The following is a 17,405-nucleotide window of genomic DNA, read 5'->3' on the forward strand; positions in this document are numbered from 1 at the left end:
AGTGCACTGTTCAGATTTCAGCAGCTCTGATTCCCCCAGAAAGGACAGAGCCAGTTCAGAGGTGCTGCTGCACACTGAGATTACCCAAACTGACCTGGCTGGTTTAATTCACTGTGTTAATACAAACACAGGGCTGCTCGTGGCTTCCCAGGTCTAATTCCCTCTCTTAATACAAACACAGGGCTGCTCCTGGTTCCCCCAGGTTTAATTCCCTCTCTTGATACAAATACAGGGCTGCTCCTGATTCCCCCAGCCTCCAGCTGCAGCTCCATGCAGCCATGCAGAGAGGGCATGTCCTTGGATGGGATGAGCTGCTGTTGCCCCTAATACATGCCCCTTCCCATATTTCAGCTTTTCCCTGGTTTTCCTTGGCCTTTTGTGAGCAGCAATTCTCAGCTGGACAGGCTGGCTCCCTGCTGGTGGCCAGCAGGAGCTCTGGGGACATTCTCATTTTTGGGTGTTTTTTCAGCTGGTGCTTAATTACCAGCAAGATGTGCTGATGCTCGAGCAGATTCCAGAGCCTGGTGTGGTCCAAGAGAGATTTCAATTTGACAAGAATATTCTGCAAGGCTCTCAGGATCAGCCTGGGGTGCCTGCAGCTGCCCACAATGGGTATGAGGGGGTGGGGGACACAATTAAAATAACCATACACATTCCCTCACCCCCACTTCTGAAGGTCATCCAGGAGCACTCTAAGGAAGTGAATCCTGAGCACCCATGGCTTATCTCCGAGAATAGGCTGGGCTAAGAGACACCCAAGACTGACTTGCCCTTTGTCTCTCTCTGTAAACCTCGGGAGATCCTTTCAGATTTTTCAACAGCTTTTAATGGACGTGGAGAAATTGTAGGAAAATAAGTAAGCAAGTAAAAAGATGGAAAGTAGGCAAGAGAGGTTTTGCCACAGGAGCTGGAGAGAAGAGATGGCATTTTCAAAGATTGTGCAGCACATACAGCAACTTCTGTGAAAAGCTGGAGAAAAAAGTGACCAGTGTTAGGGCTTGAGAGTGTTACAGCTTGATTACCTCAATAGGACCTCTTAGTGGTGAACACAGTGCAAAATGAGCCTCCCCTCTCCTGGGATATTCTTTCTCTCAAAGGCGAAGTGCCTTTACATTTGTCCTTTGCACCTCTCTTAACCAACCGAGCAACCCTCTCTCCAGGCATTGTTCTTGACACTGTGGTAGTGTGAACTCAGAGTGCTCCCTTCCTTTTCCTGTCTGCAGTTGTTGCATCCACAGTGACAGAACTCTGTTTAAAAGCCTTTTGGCAGACTTTGGGTGCCAACAGCCTTGTCAAAGTTTCACTCCAGTTTCAAGCAGAGATTGAAAGATTCATGATTCAAATGTCAGATTTGTGTCTGCTCCTCTCCTTACATAACTTGCAAACACAAGTCACCATGCATGTACGACACCCACAGCCCCTTTTCTTAGCTAAAATAATACAATGCACTTTGGGAGTTTTAAACTCTTCACCTCAGATGAGGGATTTAAGGATGTGTTTAACAAAATGATCTGTATGAATGTTTCCTAAAAGAACTGAAAGACCTGTCCATGTACTCTTACAAAGAGCATGGCTGTCAGCATCTAAAGATGTTCTGCATTTCTGTCAGGAGCTTTGCTTTGATCAAAGGTAGGTAAATCTTGTACTACCTGAATTTCTGTTCATGTTAGCACATAGAAGATATTGTTTATACTGTTGGATTGTGAGATAGCTGGATAAAATAGAAATAAATGTATATTCCTACATTTTAGTCTGACTATCCTCAGGCAGCAAAAGGGAGAATGAAACTGTTCCAAATCCAAAACTCACCAACTGAAGATCTAAATGAGAACTCTTATGCTCTGAGATGCTCCATGAAGGGCCTGGGTATCCAAACCAAAGGATGCATTGCATTCCTCATTTAGATAATATTTTTAGCTCCTACGTTTTTTTCTCTATGTACTAAAATATAATAATCTTCTATTAAAAAAATTAAATTGTGCTAAGAACTTTATTTTCATAAAGAAAATGTTGGCCTTGGCAGACAACAGTCTATGATAGAGGTTTTCATTTGCAGCACCTCAATAGCTTTTTAGTCTCTAACTTAGACCTGAAATTTTCATAGGAAGGAGTCTGTGTAGGAGTTGCCATGAAAAAAACATAAAGGCACCTTTCAATTCATCCTCTGAATATTCACCTTCACTCTACAGCAACAATGGCTTTATATCAGCTTTCTCCCTAAATCAGAAAACACGGCCCAGTTTTCAAGGACTTCCCTCAGCCCTTCTCATCTTTCAGTATGATATTTTATCCACTTTTTAATTTTTATAGGGATACTTATCCCCACTAAATATTCCAAGGGACTCAAAGTCTTGTGTAATTGAATTACCAGGTTTATAGAAAATCATTTATAGGCAAAACTGCCAAGGTGGGTGTGGGGAAAGAAGGAACATTTCAGCAAGATGTGGCCCATTATGCAAATTTGTCACCACATGCCATACATAATGAATAAACCTTGTGCTCTTAACACTTTGATTATAGGCTATACAGACAATGCAAATTAAAATTCCTGCTGCTCCATAAACGAAATGAGAGGAAATTATGTAAATTCTAACACATTAGATTGATTTGGTTGAAACAAAACCTGATCCACTTGATGTTTTAGGGAAGAGCCACAATTGCAATGATTGAGCAAGTGCAGTGTTAATGAAGTGTGTTATTACTAATCAATTCCTCCTCCTCTGGTAGTGGCATGACCATGAGCTGTATCACCCACTGCCCACCAGCCCCTGAGCCCTGGGGCACACACTGGGGCTGCCAGAAACCCCTGCTGGCACCAGGAGTCACAGGAGCTCTGGGACTCACCCAGGAGGGTGAGTGTTCTCACACAGGATCATGGAGTGCTTTGGGGTGAAAGGATCCTAAAAATCCCCCCTGCCACAAGCAGGGACACCTTCCACAAGATCAGATTGCTCTGAACCCCATCCAACCTGGAAAACTGTTTGGCAATCCTGCCTGGCTGTCTTGGATGCTACTTCCCCTTGAGCAAAACAATCGCCTTTCTACGGCTGACTTCTCAGAAAATAAGGAATAGGATTTTCACCTGGTAACAAACTGACCATGTTTAGTTCATGGAAATTAAAATTAAGTCTTTCAGGCTTAAAAGTTCCCTGTCCAAATTAAAGAAACGGAAAAATGGGACCCAATGGTTTTAAAAGTTTCAAACGAAACATTCTTCCAATAACAGTTGCCTGTGTTTTGCTGTAGGAACTTGGAATGTCACTAGAATGGAGCTCAGTTGATTAAATTCTGTGATCTGCAGGGAACTGATATGCACAGAGCTGATAGAGCTGTTCTACAGTAAATCAATAGGTGAAGGTTGCACCTTTACACCAAGCCAGGAACATCTCTTCAAGCATCCTCTCACCATTTTACACAAAATTCTCTGTAGAGCTCCTCACCGGCGAGCTGCAGAATACTGCACTGCTATCTTAATTATTTACTGTGTTGAATAAAATAATTCAACAGTTTATTTTTCATACTTTGCATTTTGCAGCCCTTCCTCTAAAATATTTCCATCGCATTTTTAAAGAAAAAAAATTCATTTGCAAAAGGATTTGCATCATTAGAAATTTGTGGCTCTTATCGCACAGGTAAATACGAGCAGGTGGAATGAGCCACTGTTTTATTTTCTATTTTGAGAACTTTTATACCATTCTCAGAAACATTTGTCACTGCACGTAGTGACTGCATTTGTTTCCTCTCTCTGCTGATTTGTCTCCCACTAATTTATTTTGGCTCCTGCTGAGCTATGAGGAGGCACAGAGACATCTCGCTGCCTTCAGCAGCAGCTTCACACACAGGACTGGTGCAGGTTGCGAATCAAACGCATCCAAAAGCGCATCCAAAACCAGGGCAGCACAGGCAAGGAGAGAGCCTTGATGCAGAAATGACGTAGCACACAAACACACAACACACACACCGAGGCTGGCACTTACCAGAGGAAATTCTAGCATTTTATGTCTGCTCCATGAACAAAGAAACGACAGGGGTCAGGCCCCAGCTGCGAAAGAAAACGCGGCAGAGCGAGAAAAGAGAATGTTAAAATGAAAAGAGAAGGGAAAGATACAGAGGAGTTCATCTCTCCCAGAAATAAAGCGACATTTAGTTGTGCGGGCGGAGGATCCATTCTGGGGGCAGCACACGGTTCTCTGCTCGGCCGGGGCTCAGAAATGCCGGTCCATTTCTGCCTCATCAATGGGGAGCGTTCTGGGGTTCAAGAAATGCCGCTCCACTTGTGTCTCATGGACTGGGAGCGTTCTGGTGTTCAGAAATGCCGGTCCATTTCTGCCTCGTGAATTGGGAGCGTTCTGGTGTTCAGAAATGCCGGTCCATTTCTGCCTCGTGAATTGGGAGCGTTCTGGGGTTCAGAAATACCGGTCCATTTCTGCCTCATCAATCGGGGCGTTCTGGGGTTCAGAAATGCCGGCCCATCCCGGCCCCATCAATCGGGAGCGGCTCTAGGAGCCCCGGGCCAGCTCCGCTCCCTCACGGAGTTTATCCCGGCATTTATCCCGCTCTTGGCCGGCGTGCCGCGGGAGCCGCCCCCCCGCACGCGGCTGCCCGCGCTAATTACGATGTGCTAATTAGAATCTCAAAGCGTGACGCGGTCAGAGAGCCACTCAGAGCTCGGCACACAGAGACTCCAACCCAAACTGCGAAACATCGCCCAAAACTGAGGAACGGGGACAACAACTGCAGCCAAGGGGCTGGGCAGGGTGGGACTGAGCATTTCTGCGCGGGACAGATGCTTCCTTACATAAAACAGGCACAAAGAATCACAGCGGTAAATATCTCACCCCACAGGAATCATCTTAATTTCCAGCTCACAAAGGCATTAGAAAACTGAGTCTCTCCACATTAGCTTTTACTTGAATTCTTTGACTTCCCACTGCTTTGTTTATAGGAACAGGCTCTCTTTGATGTCGGAACATTAGAAGGAGTGCAACAATAAATTTCCCATATTCTAATATCCAGCATCCCGAGCTTGTTCAAGGACCCCTTGATTCATGAAGGCAAATAATTCAATTACCTGGGCTTTGATCAAGGAGTCGCTGCAGTCCGTGTTTGATGTGGATGGAGGCTGTTTGCAGCTCCGCACGGATAACTGGCCCGCACGGGGTTTAACCCCTTTGGCGCCAGACTGCAGCAGTGCTCTGGCATTGCCAAGCGAGCCTCACAGCATCGTTTGGGAATGCTGCTCCAGAAGGAGCACAGGAGGCATGGCAGGTCCAGGAGGATCCCTGTGCCACACTGGATGGGATGCTCATCTTCTAAACAAGCTGAAATTATTCCCCAGTGAGTCAACCTGTGTTAAAAGCATTTTTGGGAGCTGCTCTTTGGATGGAATGGCGCTGAGACATAAAAACGCTGCTGAGAAGCAAAGGGGTTTGCCTTGGCTGTACAAGAGATTTCATCACGTCCATGCTTCCCAACAATTCCCCCCAAAAGAAATGGGAGTGGGCACAGACTCCTCTCGTCAGGTGAAAGAACACTCCTCAAACAGGAAAATCAAGTAGACATAAGCCTTCCCTCTCCTCAAATACAGGCACCTGGATGAATTAATCTGTGCCATGACCAAGTCAAAGCCCTGGTGGTACTGCCTGCAGAAAAGCAGAAACTAGTCAATGCAGACACTGTGCTCTCAGCTGATTGCCATTCTGAATATGATTACTGAGAGAACTCCTCCACATAAATGAGGAGTTAGGCTCCCCTTCATTCATTCTAAGATTCTTTTGGGACATGAGGAGGTTACTAAAAGGACATAATTAGAAGGCATAATTAATATATAGAAATCTCTCACTCAGTTTCCTACACAGCTCCAACAAAACAGCCATGGATACATCCCTAATTTTAGCAGCAGTTGCATGGATGATGGAAATGACCTCACCAGACTACTGAGATGTGACAAAAACAGTTCTGCAACATGACTTTTCTGGTCTTTCACGGCAGAAAGGCATCTGTCCTTCACAGCACAGCTGGGGAAAGGATCCCTGTCATGCAGAGTGACATCTCAATTCACAGGGTACAGCCTGCAAAAAGCATAACGAGCATGCCTGCCTTTCCCTAGATAACAGGAAAATTATTTTGGGCCATGAGGATGTAGATGGAAATTCATGTATTTACTTTAGAATGCTTGACAAGTTCTTAAAAAGTTGGGATGTTTCTGATTTGTTGGAAGATAAAACTTGGGGCCTTCTGTAAAGCCCGGAGGGGAAATGTGTATAATGAATTAGTAAGAATGAGAAAAGGAGTCAATGTACACACAATTTTATGCATTTTCCATAAAGCCAAAGGAGCTGCACATAGAACTAATACGAGAAATGGGAAACCTTCCTTTTTGAGCCAATACTCCTGGTAACACCAGTGAAAAGCGTTAAAGGAGGAGTTGCTGATCTCCAATTCAACACACAATTAGCATTCATTAGCTCAGAGTAATAAAATGCCCAAGGCAATTATGGGTTAAATATAGTATGTTTTAAAGAACATGGAAACAGTTAAAACACAAGCTTTACTCTGGTTTATTTTGAATTATTTCATTTCTAGTAAAAATTGATGTGATTTCCAGATGGTAGATGCCTCTAGGCAAAAACATTCTCCTTCTCTCCTCCAGTAGGCAAAATGACTAAATACCAATGGCAAAGTCTTTTGTAGACATGATTAATTTAATTTACATTATTTTCTTTATAAAGTATCAATGATCTTCTGTAAATTTTGGGCAGAAAAAAGTAAATAGAAATTAAAAGTCCTGAGTTTTGGTAGCTCTCCTATAATGTACCTCTTCCAAGAAATGACTTGCTGGTTACTCATTTCTGAAGGGAAACACCTTAAAGGCTGAGCTGTTCCCCAGACTGTTTGTGGGGACAGTTACAAGCAGGATTTCACAGCTCTGTGATCAAAATACAGAATTGCTCCCAGTCCCTCAGTGATGGGCGGCACTGCACAGTCTGGTAGGAGCCCTCAGGATGCCTGGGAGACAGAAATGCACCTTCCCTGACTTGCAGCTCATCCCAAAAAAGCCAAGGTCAGGACCATGAGCAACGGCAAATCTTGGTAAATCTTGGTAGATCTGAGAGCTGGCACTTCCTCTGCAGAACTGGTTATTTCAGCCCAACTAATTTCAACTTGATTGGATAATTAAATATGTATTAGTGCAATTTCATCCATTTGATGGCGCATTGAGTGCAATCCTAACACATTCCAAAACCTGGCTGAGCTCTGGGATGCACAGCTCCATCTAAACTCTAACACAAACTCAGTGTAACCACCAAAACTCCCTGAAATGCCACATCAAAGGTGCTGCTCAGTAATCCCAGTGTCACTGAATAACCCATGGACTCCAGCAGCACTCCAGGTTCACCAGTCTAAGTTTAGCCAGGAGGTGCAGACATCAGATAAACAGCTTAAACTTGCCCACTCATAAAAATATTGTAAAAAGGCTGCTAACCACAATAACAAAGTTCTGAGCATGTATTAACCAAGGTGGATATTCCCAGTGCCTTCCAAAAGTACAAATCCACACTGAAGGGCACAATAAGGTGGAACTCAATGTCAAGTCCATGCCATGAGGAAAAAATCAGCAATTTTACTTTTGACTTTCGATTTTCCTCATGCGTTTTGACTGCTCCTTTAAAGCCCAAGCCAGCAGCCACTTGGTAATTTGTGATGCTCCAGAGTGACAGAACATCACTGCAGCCAGAGTGAATCCTTGTGCCACCTTTTCCAAGGAGTTCATCATGTCCTAGTTCCATGTGACAGCTGCATATTGCACTTCTGAGTGAGGCAGCAGGGCTGGTTCCCACTCCTCTCTCAGGAGAGGGCTCAGGTATTTCTCAGATCACACTCTTGCCTCATTTCAATGTGGGGTTTTCTTTGTCATGAAGTAAATAATTATTGAAGTCATTAAATGCACCAAGACTTAATTTGAGCTGCTCCCAGCACTTTGATATCTACTGACACAAATACACAGACAAATGAGCTTTTGCTGTTGGATACAAAAAAGTGAAATAATGTCAGCAGAAGGTCACTGGACATCACTCCAAGCTCGTAGTGAGGAGTGTGATTGCCCTGCAGGCTGGATGTGGAAACCTTGCTCAATTCAGGGAGTAGGAAGAGCCAGAGGAGAAGGCAAATGTTGGATAAGCCTGACCCAAGGAAGCTGCGAAGAATGTCTCCACTTTTGAACACAAATGGAGCTGGCTGAGTCAAGGAGAAATATGAAAATTAAAAAAGAAAGGTCAGAAGAGGCTGCTGTACCTGCTAAAGGTGAGGTTACAGCAGGGCAAAGTTTGCATTGCAAAGTGGGAAAGTCTGGGGGTGAAGTGTTCACTGAATATTAGATTTGGAGCTGCACAGGGAGAGCAGAACCTGACAAACTGAGGGGCAAGGAATCTCACGCACACCCCAGCGAGGTGAGTGACCTCCAGCTGAAGGTGCAGGAACCTGAGAGAGCCCAAGCCAAGGCCGGGAGCACAGGCAGGACTCTGAGGGCACGGAGACACCAGCCCAGCTGCTGAGTGTGGTTCCCTGTGAGCCAGGGTGTGCAGTGCCCCGTCAGCTGGGAATGCTCCAGATCAGCTTTCCTTGTCCCAGCAGTGGACTGGGACCTGCAGCACCGGGCTGGGGAGCGCCGAGCAAGGGAGCAGCTGAAACCAGTGTCACACACGGGGCTGTAGCCAAAGCACCACAGAAACCAGAGATCTCCAAGAGGATTTGTAACTCAGTACTTGAAACATGAACATAATGAATTTATGAGTATAATTTTTTCATATAAATATTACAAAATTCCTAATTTTAAGGACAGAAAAAGCAATTATGACCTACAGGCTGTCTGACCTACAGCCACTTGTATTGCTACCTAATCAGCCCTTTTGTATGTAAATGACAAATTGTTTGCATGCAAATGCCACTGCCTCCTCTGTTTTCTTCTTGCTTTAGAAAGAGAAATGCTATGGAAATTGCCACCGTGCTAAAAAGAATTGAAATGCATACTAATCAGCCATATTCTCCCAGCTATACCAGCTATAATTGGAACAGTAACAAATAAAAAGGCAACAATCAGCACTGGACAAAATTTTCTATTTGAATCAGAGCCCCAAGTAAAATTATTCAGCTGCTTTTCAAAATTTTGGAACCTCTTCCGTCTGGAGAAATTGGGTTTGAAACTGTGAATGAACAGTGACTTTTCACTAATGTGAAATATTGAAGATCTCTGGAATTTCAATTGCAAGAAAAATATCCTGAAAGGGAATAGGAAGGAGCCATTATCATAAAAAAAGTCTGTTCTCTGTGTGCGCTGGGTAAATGTTGGAGTGATTCTCAGTTCCACCAAGCTGCTGATCCCTGTGGCTCATGCAATATGGAATGGGAGGGTTGGATCAGTGCTCTGGATGTGCTGAATTAACCTGGCACCATTCAGCTGCTCCAGTATTGCTCCTTCCTGGAAAACAGCTCACAGCCATTCCTGCCTGAACAGGAAGTGCCCTGAAAGCAAGAAATGCACTAAACCCTTGTCTTGAATGATCTACCATGAGCTGAGTGATGCTGGGGAATCCTTAACTGCACCAGTGTGTGGTCAGGTCTCTGAAGGGAGCACTGCTCTGAGGAGGGTGAGATTGAATCCAACACTTCAACTGTTTTCTATTCTAATGAGACATTTCTTAATTTCTAAATGCCATTCAAAGTCCTGTATTTGCCTCAGGACACTCTTTATCAAATTAAACTGTGTCAAAAAATTAGGGATATACTTTTTGAATGGCATTTTCCTTTAGCAATATGAAGGTTGCAATTTTTACCTGTTGCTTCCATCAAAGTTTTCCAGTCACCTCTATAAATGGTTCAAATACCAGCCAACTTTGCCCACAGTCTATTTCTTTGGTTTGCCTACCAAACCAAACAAACCACCAAAAACAAAACCCAAAAACCTTAGTTGATAAAAGATGAAAGGAGTAACAGAGTTATTCATTCAACAGCCAAGATCAGTGAGATAATTACTTTAAATCAAGAAGGGGCAGACCATTTAAATTTATTACTTAATGCTGACACATGCATGTATTAATAAAACAGTTAGCATTAATGGAAATAGGGTTTAGTCTCCTGATTCCAATAGAGCCATCATTTCTGCTTTCCACTGAACTAATGACTTAGCCTTGGCAGAATGATATGTATGCATGTATTTAACTATTTAACTTAACCACTGAGACCAATTAACGTGTTTCTGAAGTTTGATTTTATTTAAAAGTATATATCAGCAACCTCACTGGGATCAAAATTATGTTGAACCAGAGTTTATATGGCAGCAGTTTAACCTTAAGCGTGACTCTCTCCCTTGGAATATCCCTTGTAAAAGGAGTAGCACTAAAATGTGGGGCAGAAGGAGGAGCCCTTCAATGGGATTTGGCTTCCAGGCTAGCACAGACTGTGGTTAGGGGCTCACGGGGGAGGAAGCAGGCTGTGAGAGGGCACAGCTCTGATTTACTGCTCCCCTGGATCCAGGGACAAGCCTGAGCCAGCCAGGCTGAGCCGAGCTGAGCTTGCTCACAGGGCACCAAAACCTGCACCAGTGCACCATACAAAGGCAGGGGAGTTAAACACTCAGTGCTCTGCAGCTCACAAACACAAAAACTCTGCTTTCAAGGGGTTTGGAATAAAATTCCTCCTACTCATCCCTTCAGTGTTTCCCAGCATGGGCTGGTGTCCTCACAGCATCACCCAGGGCTCACGGCAACAGTGTCAGGCTGCACCAACACCACTGAATCAAACCCTAATTGCAATTACTGTCTGAGACAGGTATTTCCTACAGCTGACATTCACATATCAAAGTCCTGTCCATTCTGTCTGCATTATCATGCTCCATGATCCACAATTTCTGTTAGTGTATCTATAATGTGGCTACAGTCTACCTGTTGATGAACAATTAAACATCATTATAATAATTAATTGTATTTGGAAACCTCTTGCTGCGCTGTTCACCAATCACTCTGGAAAACTGGCTCCTTTTTTACATTCGGTTACTTGGTCCTTTTCTTTTAATCCATTTACATTGATTTCTACTACTCCAGCTCTGCCTGCCATTGCATTCCAATTAAGAATTCTGATGAACTCTTGCTGATTCAGAAGGGAGAGGGCTCTCACTCATTGCCAAACCTTAGAGGGAAAAAAGCAACCAACCACACACACAAAACCTCCTTAGAATTCGCTTAAGCCAGCACTTTAAAACCGAGGAGCCAAATTATGGCTGGTGGAGCCAGCAGAGCTGGGCGGGACGGGGACGCCTGGGAGGCACCGAGCCGGGAGGAACGGAGCCCCGGTGCCTCTGGCAGGCACAGGAGCCCGAATGTCACCGTGCCCCGACTGTCACCGTGCCCCGAATGCCACCGTGCCCCAAGTGTCACTGTGCCCCAAATGCCACCATGGCCCGAGTGTCACCGTGCCCAGTGTCACGGTGCCCCGAGTGTCACGGTGCCCTGAGTGTCACCGTACCTCGAGTGCCACCGTGCCCTGAATGAAACTGTGCCCCGAGTGTCACCATGCCCCAATTGTCACCGTGCCCCGAGTGTCACCGTGCCTAGAGTGTCACCGTGCCCCGAGTGTCACCGTGCCCCGAGTGTCACCGTGCCCCGAATGCCACCGTGCCCTGAGTGTCACCGTGCCCTGAGTGTCACCATGCCCCGAATGCCACCGTGCCCTGAGTGTCACCGTGCCCAGAGTGTCACCGCGCCCGGGCACTGCTCAGCGGCACGGCCGAGCTCCACATGCCCGTCTGAATTCCTGCTGGCCAGGGAGGCACCGCTGCTGTCCCTGTCCCTGCTGCTGTCCCTGTCCCTGCTCCTGTCCCCGTCCCTGCCATGCAGGATGTTCCCGGAGGCCTTGAGCAGCGCTGGCAGCTGAAGTTTCCGTGCCAGCCTGAGCCCAGGGAGCAGCTGAAGGGCTGTTCCCGGCCCTGCAGCACAGAGGATGGGCACTGACAGGACTCCTGACAGGAAATGTGCCCTCCTGTGCAGGAGCCACTGACGCTCTCACCAAGGGTTGTTTCTTCAAGATAATTCTTAATTAACAGTCTCTCTCAGGCCGCTGACAGAAAGCTGTACAGCTGTCATGACACTGCCTGGCTTTGGTGTAGGCAAGAACCTGGATTAGGTGCATTAATGAACTTCTCTGGCTGCACCTAGTGGATGTTCTGCAATTTTGTAGAGTTCTGTACTGTTATTTGTGGTACATCCTTCTTCCATAAAGCAATGTGGTTGGTCTGAGTCAAATCAAAGGTCCAGTTTGTAGGAACACCCCAAAGGGGATGTTTAGAAGAACATCAGAAGAAGGCAGCCAGAATAAGCCTCTTTCCATGCCTGCAACCATTCCAAATCTATATGATCATATATGTCCCTGCTGGTTAGCATCCAGAATGGATGGGTTTTGGAGCAGCCTGGGACAGTGGAAGGTGTCCCTGCCTATGGCAGGGGGTAGAAGGAAATGAGCTTTAATGTCCCTTCCAACCCAAACCATTCTGTGATTCTGTGGGTAGTAACATCTTTTGTATTCCAGGGTGCTGCAGGATATACGGAAGTGATTTGGACCAATTTGCTTTTCTCAGTCCTTCAGCTGTAAGCTCCACTGACCTGGATGTGAACTGATAAAACTAGTCTAATTTGGTTTAATATGTCTTTTTTTTATAATTTTTTTCCCTCCTATCAAGGATTTCTTTATAAGATCTCTCAAACCCGATACCATCTCTGAAAGAAATACATCTTGTTTTGCTGTATCATTGTTTTCCAACTTTGAACTCTTGGCATAGTACGAACCGACCCTGCCTTTGAAAAGGGACGAGAGATCGAGCAGAAACCCTCCCGAGAGGGGCCCGCGCTCTTACTCCACGCCCAGCCTCCAGCTGTGGAGTCAGCCTGTCTGCAGACGGGCCGCACCTCCAGCAGCCCAAAACGCCTCCGCCAGAGCCGGGACGGGGCCGCGCAGGACGGGGCTGAGGCGGTCAGCGGCTGGAGAGCTGCGAAACCCCGGGAGCGCGGGCGGGACCCCGCGGGGCGCTCCTGGTGCGGGAACAGCCGGGAACAGAACCGAGAACGGCTCCGGGCACACGCGGAGGGTCCATCCCGGTGCGGGAACAGCGCCGGGAAAAGAACCGAGCACACGCGGAGGGTCCGGCCCCGCATCCCGCGGGATATTCCCGGAGCGGGAACAGAACCGGAACAGCACCGGGCACACGCAGAGGGTCTATCCCGGTGCGGGAACAGTACCGGGAACACACGGAGGGTCCATCCCGGTGCGGGAATAGAACCAGAACAGAACCGGGAACAGAAACGGAACAGAACCGGGAACACACGGAGGGTCTATCGCGGTGCGGGAACAGAACCGGGCACACGGAGGGTCCATCCCGGTTGGGGAACAGAACTGGGCACAGCACCGGGAACAGAACGGGGCACACGCGGAGGGTCCATCCCGGCCCGGGCACAGCACCGGGCACAGCGCCGGGCACACGGAGGGTCCATCGCGACGCGGGCACAGCACCGGGCACACCCGGAGGGTCCATCGCGGCGCGGGCACAGCACCGGGCACAGCACCGGGCACACCCGGAGGGTCCATCCCGGTGCGGGCACAGCACCGGGCACACCCGGAGGGTCCATCGCGGCGCGGGCACAGCACCGGGCACAGCGCCGGGCACCCGGAGGGTCCATCCCGGTGCGGGCACAGCACCGGGCACACGCGGAGGGTCCATCGCGGCGCGGGCACAGCACCGGGCACACCCGGAGGGTCCATCGCGGCGCGGGCACAGCACCGGGCACAGCGCCGGCTCCATGGCGGCGCGGAGCGGCTCGGGAGGCGCAGCAGCGCCCCCTGGCGCTCGCCCGCCGCAGCGCGCCCTCCCCGCGCGGGGATCGCTCCCGCCCGCCGCGCGGTGCGAGCCCTCAGCGCCAAAACCCCACACACAGCGGCCGCTACGTTTGCTCCTCATATGCTATAAAAGGGGTTTACTCCATGTCCAGCATGAATCAAAGCAGAGGGGTACAGCGCTCCTCGACCGGTAAGAGATAACGCATCTGATGTACGGAGATACAGACGGCATAAAATGACCGTAAAGTCCTCTTAGTTCACCCAGACAAAGCCCCCGACCCAATCTCCATTTAAATCAATGGCCACCATGTCATTTCTGTCCCCAAGCCTTGGATTGGCCTCTACAAAGAAACAATGAAAGCTGAAGTGCTATTAAAAACAATAAAATGGTTATGGCATAGGAAACTGTACAGAGATTTTAGCTTAAAATGCTGGTAGAAAAACTCAGACGCACACACAAAGTCCAGGAAGTATGTTCCTAAACTGTTTCAAATTAATTGATTCCAGATGAGACCTCCGCTTCTCACACACTGAAGATATTTTGCTAAAGATCCAGCTCACAAAATGGCTTCAAAATTCAGTTAGGGCGTCCACCAAAAAGAAGATATGCCAATTTTAGGTGTGAGATTATTTGAAATTTCTATGATGTCCGAGCTACAAATAGCTTCTATTGTGGAATTCTCATCACTCAAAGATTTGTTTGTCAAGTTATGCTGTTATGCCAGAGCAGTTGCAGAAAATAAGAATGCTAGTCTCAGTCTACTGTAACTCTGAACTTCACATATGTTTCTTACACTAAATTAAATATGTCAGATGTTGTCAGAATAGCATATTAATTGAAGCTGAAATCACATTATACACTTTAAATCATTTTATCAGATAAATCACAGAAATCACTCCAATCTTCACAGTTTCCCCATATTTTTATGCAGAAGAAAAATTAATTTAGCTGCCCTATCTCTCAATCAACCATTTCTATACATATTTTCCGCTGAAACTACTGCTGATAAATTGCAGTGACTTATCCCCTGGCATGCCCTATTGTAGCAGCATTTCTGCTAATGAAGTAATCTAGTTCCTACTGATTTCTTTGGACAGGCAACACAATTGTAGTAAAGTTAAAGCTGATGTGGAGAAACCTACAAATAGCATTGTCTGTCCATGCTCATTCTCTGATGTGCAAAGCTGAGGTGAAAAAAAAAAATCCTATTTCAGGGCCTAAGAACAAGAGCGTGCCAAAGAAAGATGTCCTTTAGGTAAAATTTTCCTAAAGGATTTCCAATTCTTTTACTGAATACCTTGTTCTTAGTCCTGAAACTTTATTTTGTTCTTCTGCAAGAGGCAGGAGAACTGCTTTTGAACTGCAGCCAGGAACTTGTGTTTTCTAGAGCACAGACTTTTCTAGACTCAGAAACGTGCTCCAAGAACGCCTGGTGTGTTGAGCACGAAGCTCAGACCTGCTGCTCCCCATTTCCCCTGCTCTCCCTGCCACAGGAGCCGTGCAGGGAGATCACAAACATCTGCAGATCCCCTGCTATGGGCTCACACATCCCTGCCGGTACAGCCAGCCCAAGGACCGAGCACGAGCATCGATTTGTGTTCCAAACCTCCCGGACAGACCGGGCTGAGGCTCAAGTCACGTTAATTATTGCAGGACTTCTGCACTGAAAGCCAATTTATTAATTGGGATTCCTTAGCCAGCGTGGAAAAGGAGAACAAAGTATTTACCTGGAGAATCACAGAGACTTTGGAAGCAGCGAGGCAGACGGCAGAGCAAGGGGGGAAGGAGACGGACATGCAGCAGCGCCTGAATGCGTGCTTCCCTGCCCCTGAGCCCGCACTGCCGCTCTCGTTCAACAGTTCCATTAGTAAATAATTCAAAACATTGAATTTCTTAATAGAGAGGCACGGAGTCTGTGAAAACCTTATCGTGTCACCGTCACAAATCAACAGGAAGAAAGTCTTTCCTAGAGACTTGCTAGTAATTGGAACGTGAAAAAGAAGTGAGCATTCTCCTCATAAAGTGCCAATTTCTGAATTAGTGACCTCATTTGCTAAAGAGGTTCCTTTGTCACAGATATCTGGGTAGGTAAATACTGTGTTACACAGCCACTCTGTCCTTTGTAGCAGCGGTACAAAGAAGCTCTCCCAGCATATACTGGTTTTCTCCTCACCAAATGAATATTTAAAAAGTAGACAATAAAGGGGGACTTCTATAGGAGGTGAAGGCACTTGTATCATGATGTCAGACTGTTATATGTGCTCCCGAAGGGCTGCACAGGAAGCACTTTTATTCTGAACTTAATGGTATTTATGGGGACCCGCAGCCTGATCTATTTTACCTTCCTTGGGGATGTGCTTATGCATGCATCACCCAGGAGTCTAATGCTTTTTGGACTAGCCTGTGTTAGAGACAGATACCATTTTGGTACCTTGTGAATAGTAATGCATTTGAAAGCCAGCAAAATAATTAAATAAATAAATAAAGGGACTGGGGGGGTGGGGGGGAGGAGAGAAAGGGGATAAATCAAAGTCTTTGCCTTTTTCATTCTGGCTAGAATATCCTTCATTTTATGCACTCTTAATTCCTGCATATCCATTTCGTGCCTGGGAGCTACGGCGCAAGTAAAAAATTTTCAGTTCGGAGCTTTCGGCATCTGCTTCCCCGGAGGAACATTTTAAAACATCCAAACGCTCGCCATCCCCCTCCCCGCCCCCGAGCAAGAACTGAAGGCAGGAAAAAAAAAAAAAAAAAAAAAAAAAAGAAAAGAAAAGAAAAGAAATAAAGCAGCGTCTGCCAGAGCGTTTTCCTTCTCCCTCCGGAGAGCCGAGCGCGCCCCGGGGCCCCGCGGCCGCCGCAGCGCCCGCACCGCGCCCGGCCCCGCTCGCCTCGAACCTGCCCGGCGCCGCCAACTTCGGGGGGCCCGGAGCATCCCCCGTTCCGTTCCGTTCCTTCCCGCGCTGCCCACACGCTCAGCCCCGCCGCTTCCCTGCCCTCCCCGGCGCCGTGCCCTCCCCGGCGGGGCTGCCCCGCTCCCGCTGTGCCCCCGGCGCTCCCCGCTCACCTGCGGGGCTGGCCGCGTCCCTCGGCCGCCTGCGGAGCGGGGACACCCGGCAAGTCCCATTCACAAGTGGCCGCGGAGCGGGCTCGGCAGCATCTTCAGCCTATTACACTCCAGCGGCAGCGGCTGCTGAATGAGGCTCCGAGCTAGCGGCAGGAATTAGAAAGAGGGAGGGAGGGGAAAGGGGAGAGGGAGGGAGAGGGAGCAAGGGGAGTGAAGCAAGATTAGAGGAAGGGAAAAGCTGGAGACTGTTGCTTCGTCTCGATTTTCCTGTCCCTTCCCCCAGCCCCGGGGGAGCGCAGCCCCCGGCCCTGCCCTCCCTCAGGCCCCGCTCCGCTGCTGCCCCGGGGCCTGGCGGGGGCTGCAGGCCCGAGCAGCGGGGCAGGGGCCCAGGGCAGCCCGTCCCTGCCCCCGGGGCTGTGCCCTCCCCACGGGTCGCTCCGCACCCTCTCGGTCACGCAG

The 17,405-nt window shown here is 47.8% G+C and overlaps 1 protein-coding gene across 1 annotated transcript in view; it reads right to left on the bottom strand.

Moving 5' to 3' along the window:
• The window catches only part of CDH11 (cadherin 11), an 82,895-nt gene extending 65,712 nt beyond the window's left edge, over window positions 1-17,183 (bottom strand). Inside the window, exon 1 of the mRNA XM_058813799.1 lies at window positions 16,947-17,183. The gene's annotated coding sequence lies outside the window, so the exon portion shown is untranslated. The remainder of the gene's footprint in view (window positions 1-16,946) is intronic.
• Window positions 17,184-17,405: the final 222 nt, after the last annotated feature.

This window comes from Ammospiza caudacuta, chromosome 13 (assembly GCF_027887145.1).
Source record: "Ammospiza caudacuta isolate bAmmCau1 chromosome 13, bAmmCau1.pri, whole genome shotgun sequence".
Taxonomy (NCBI): domain Eukaryota; kingdom Metazoa; phylum Chordata; class Aves; order Passeriformes; family Passerellidae; genus Ammospiza; species Ammospiza caudacuta.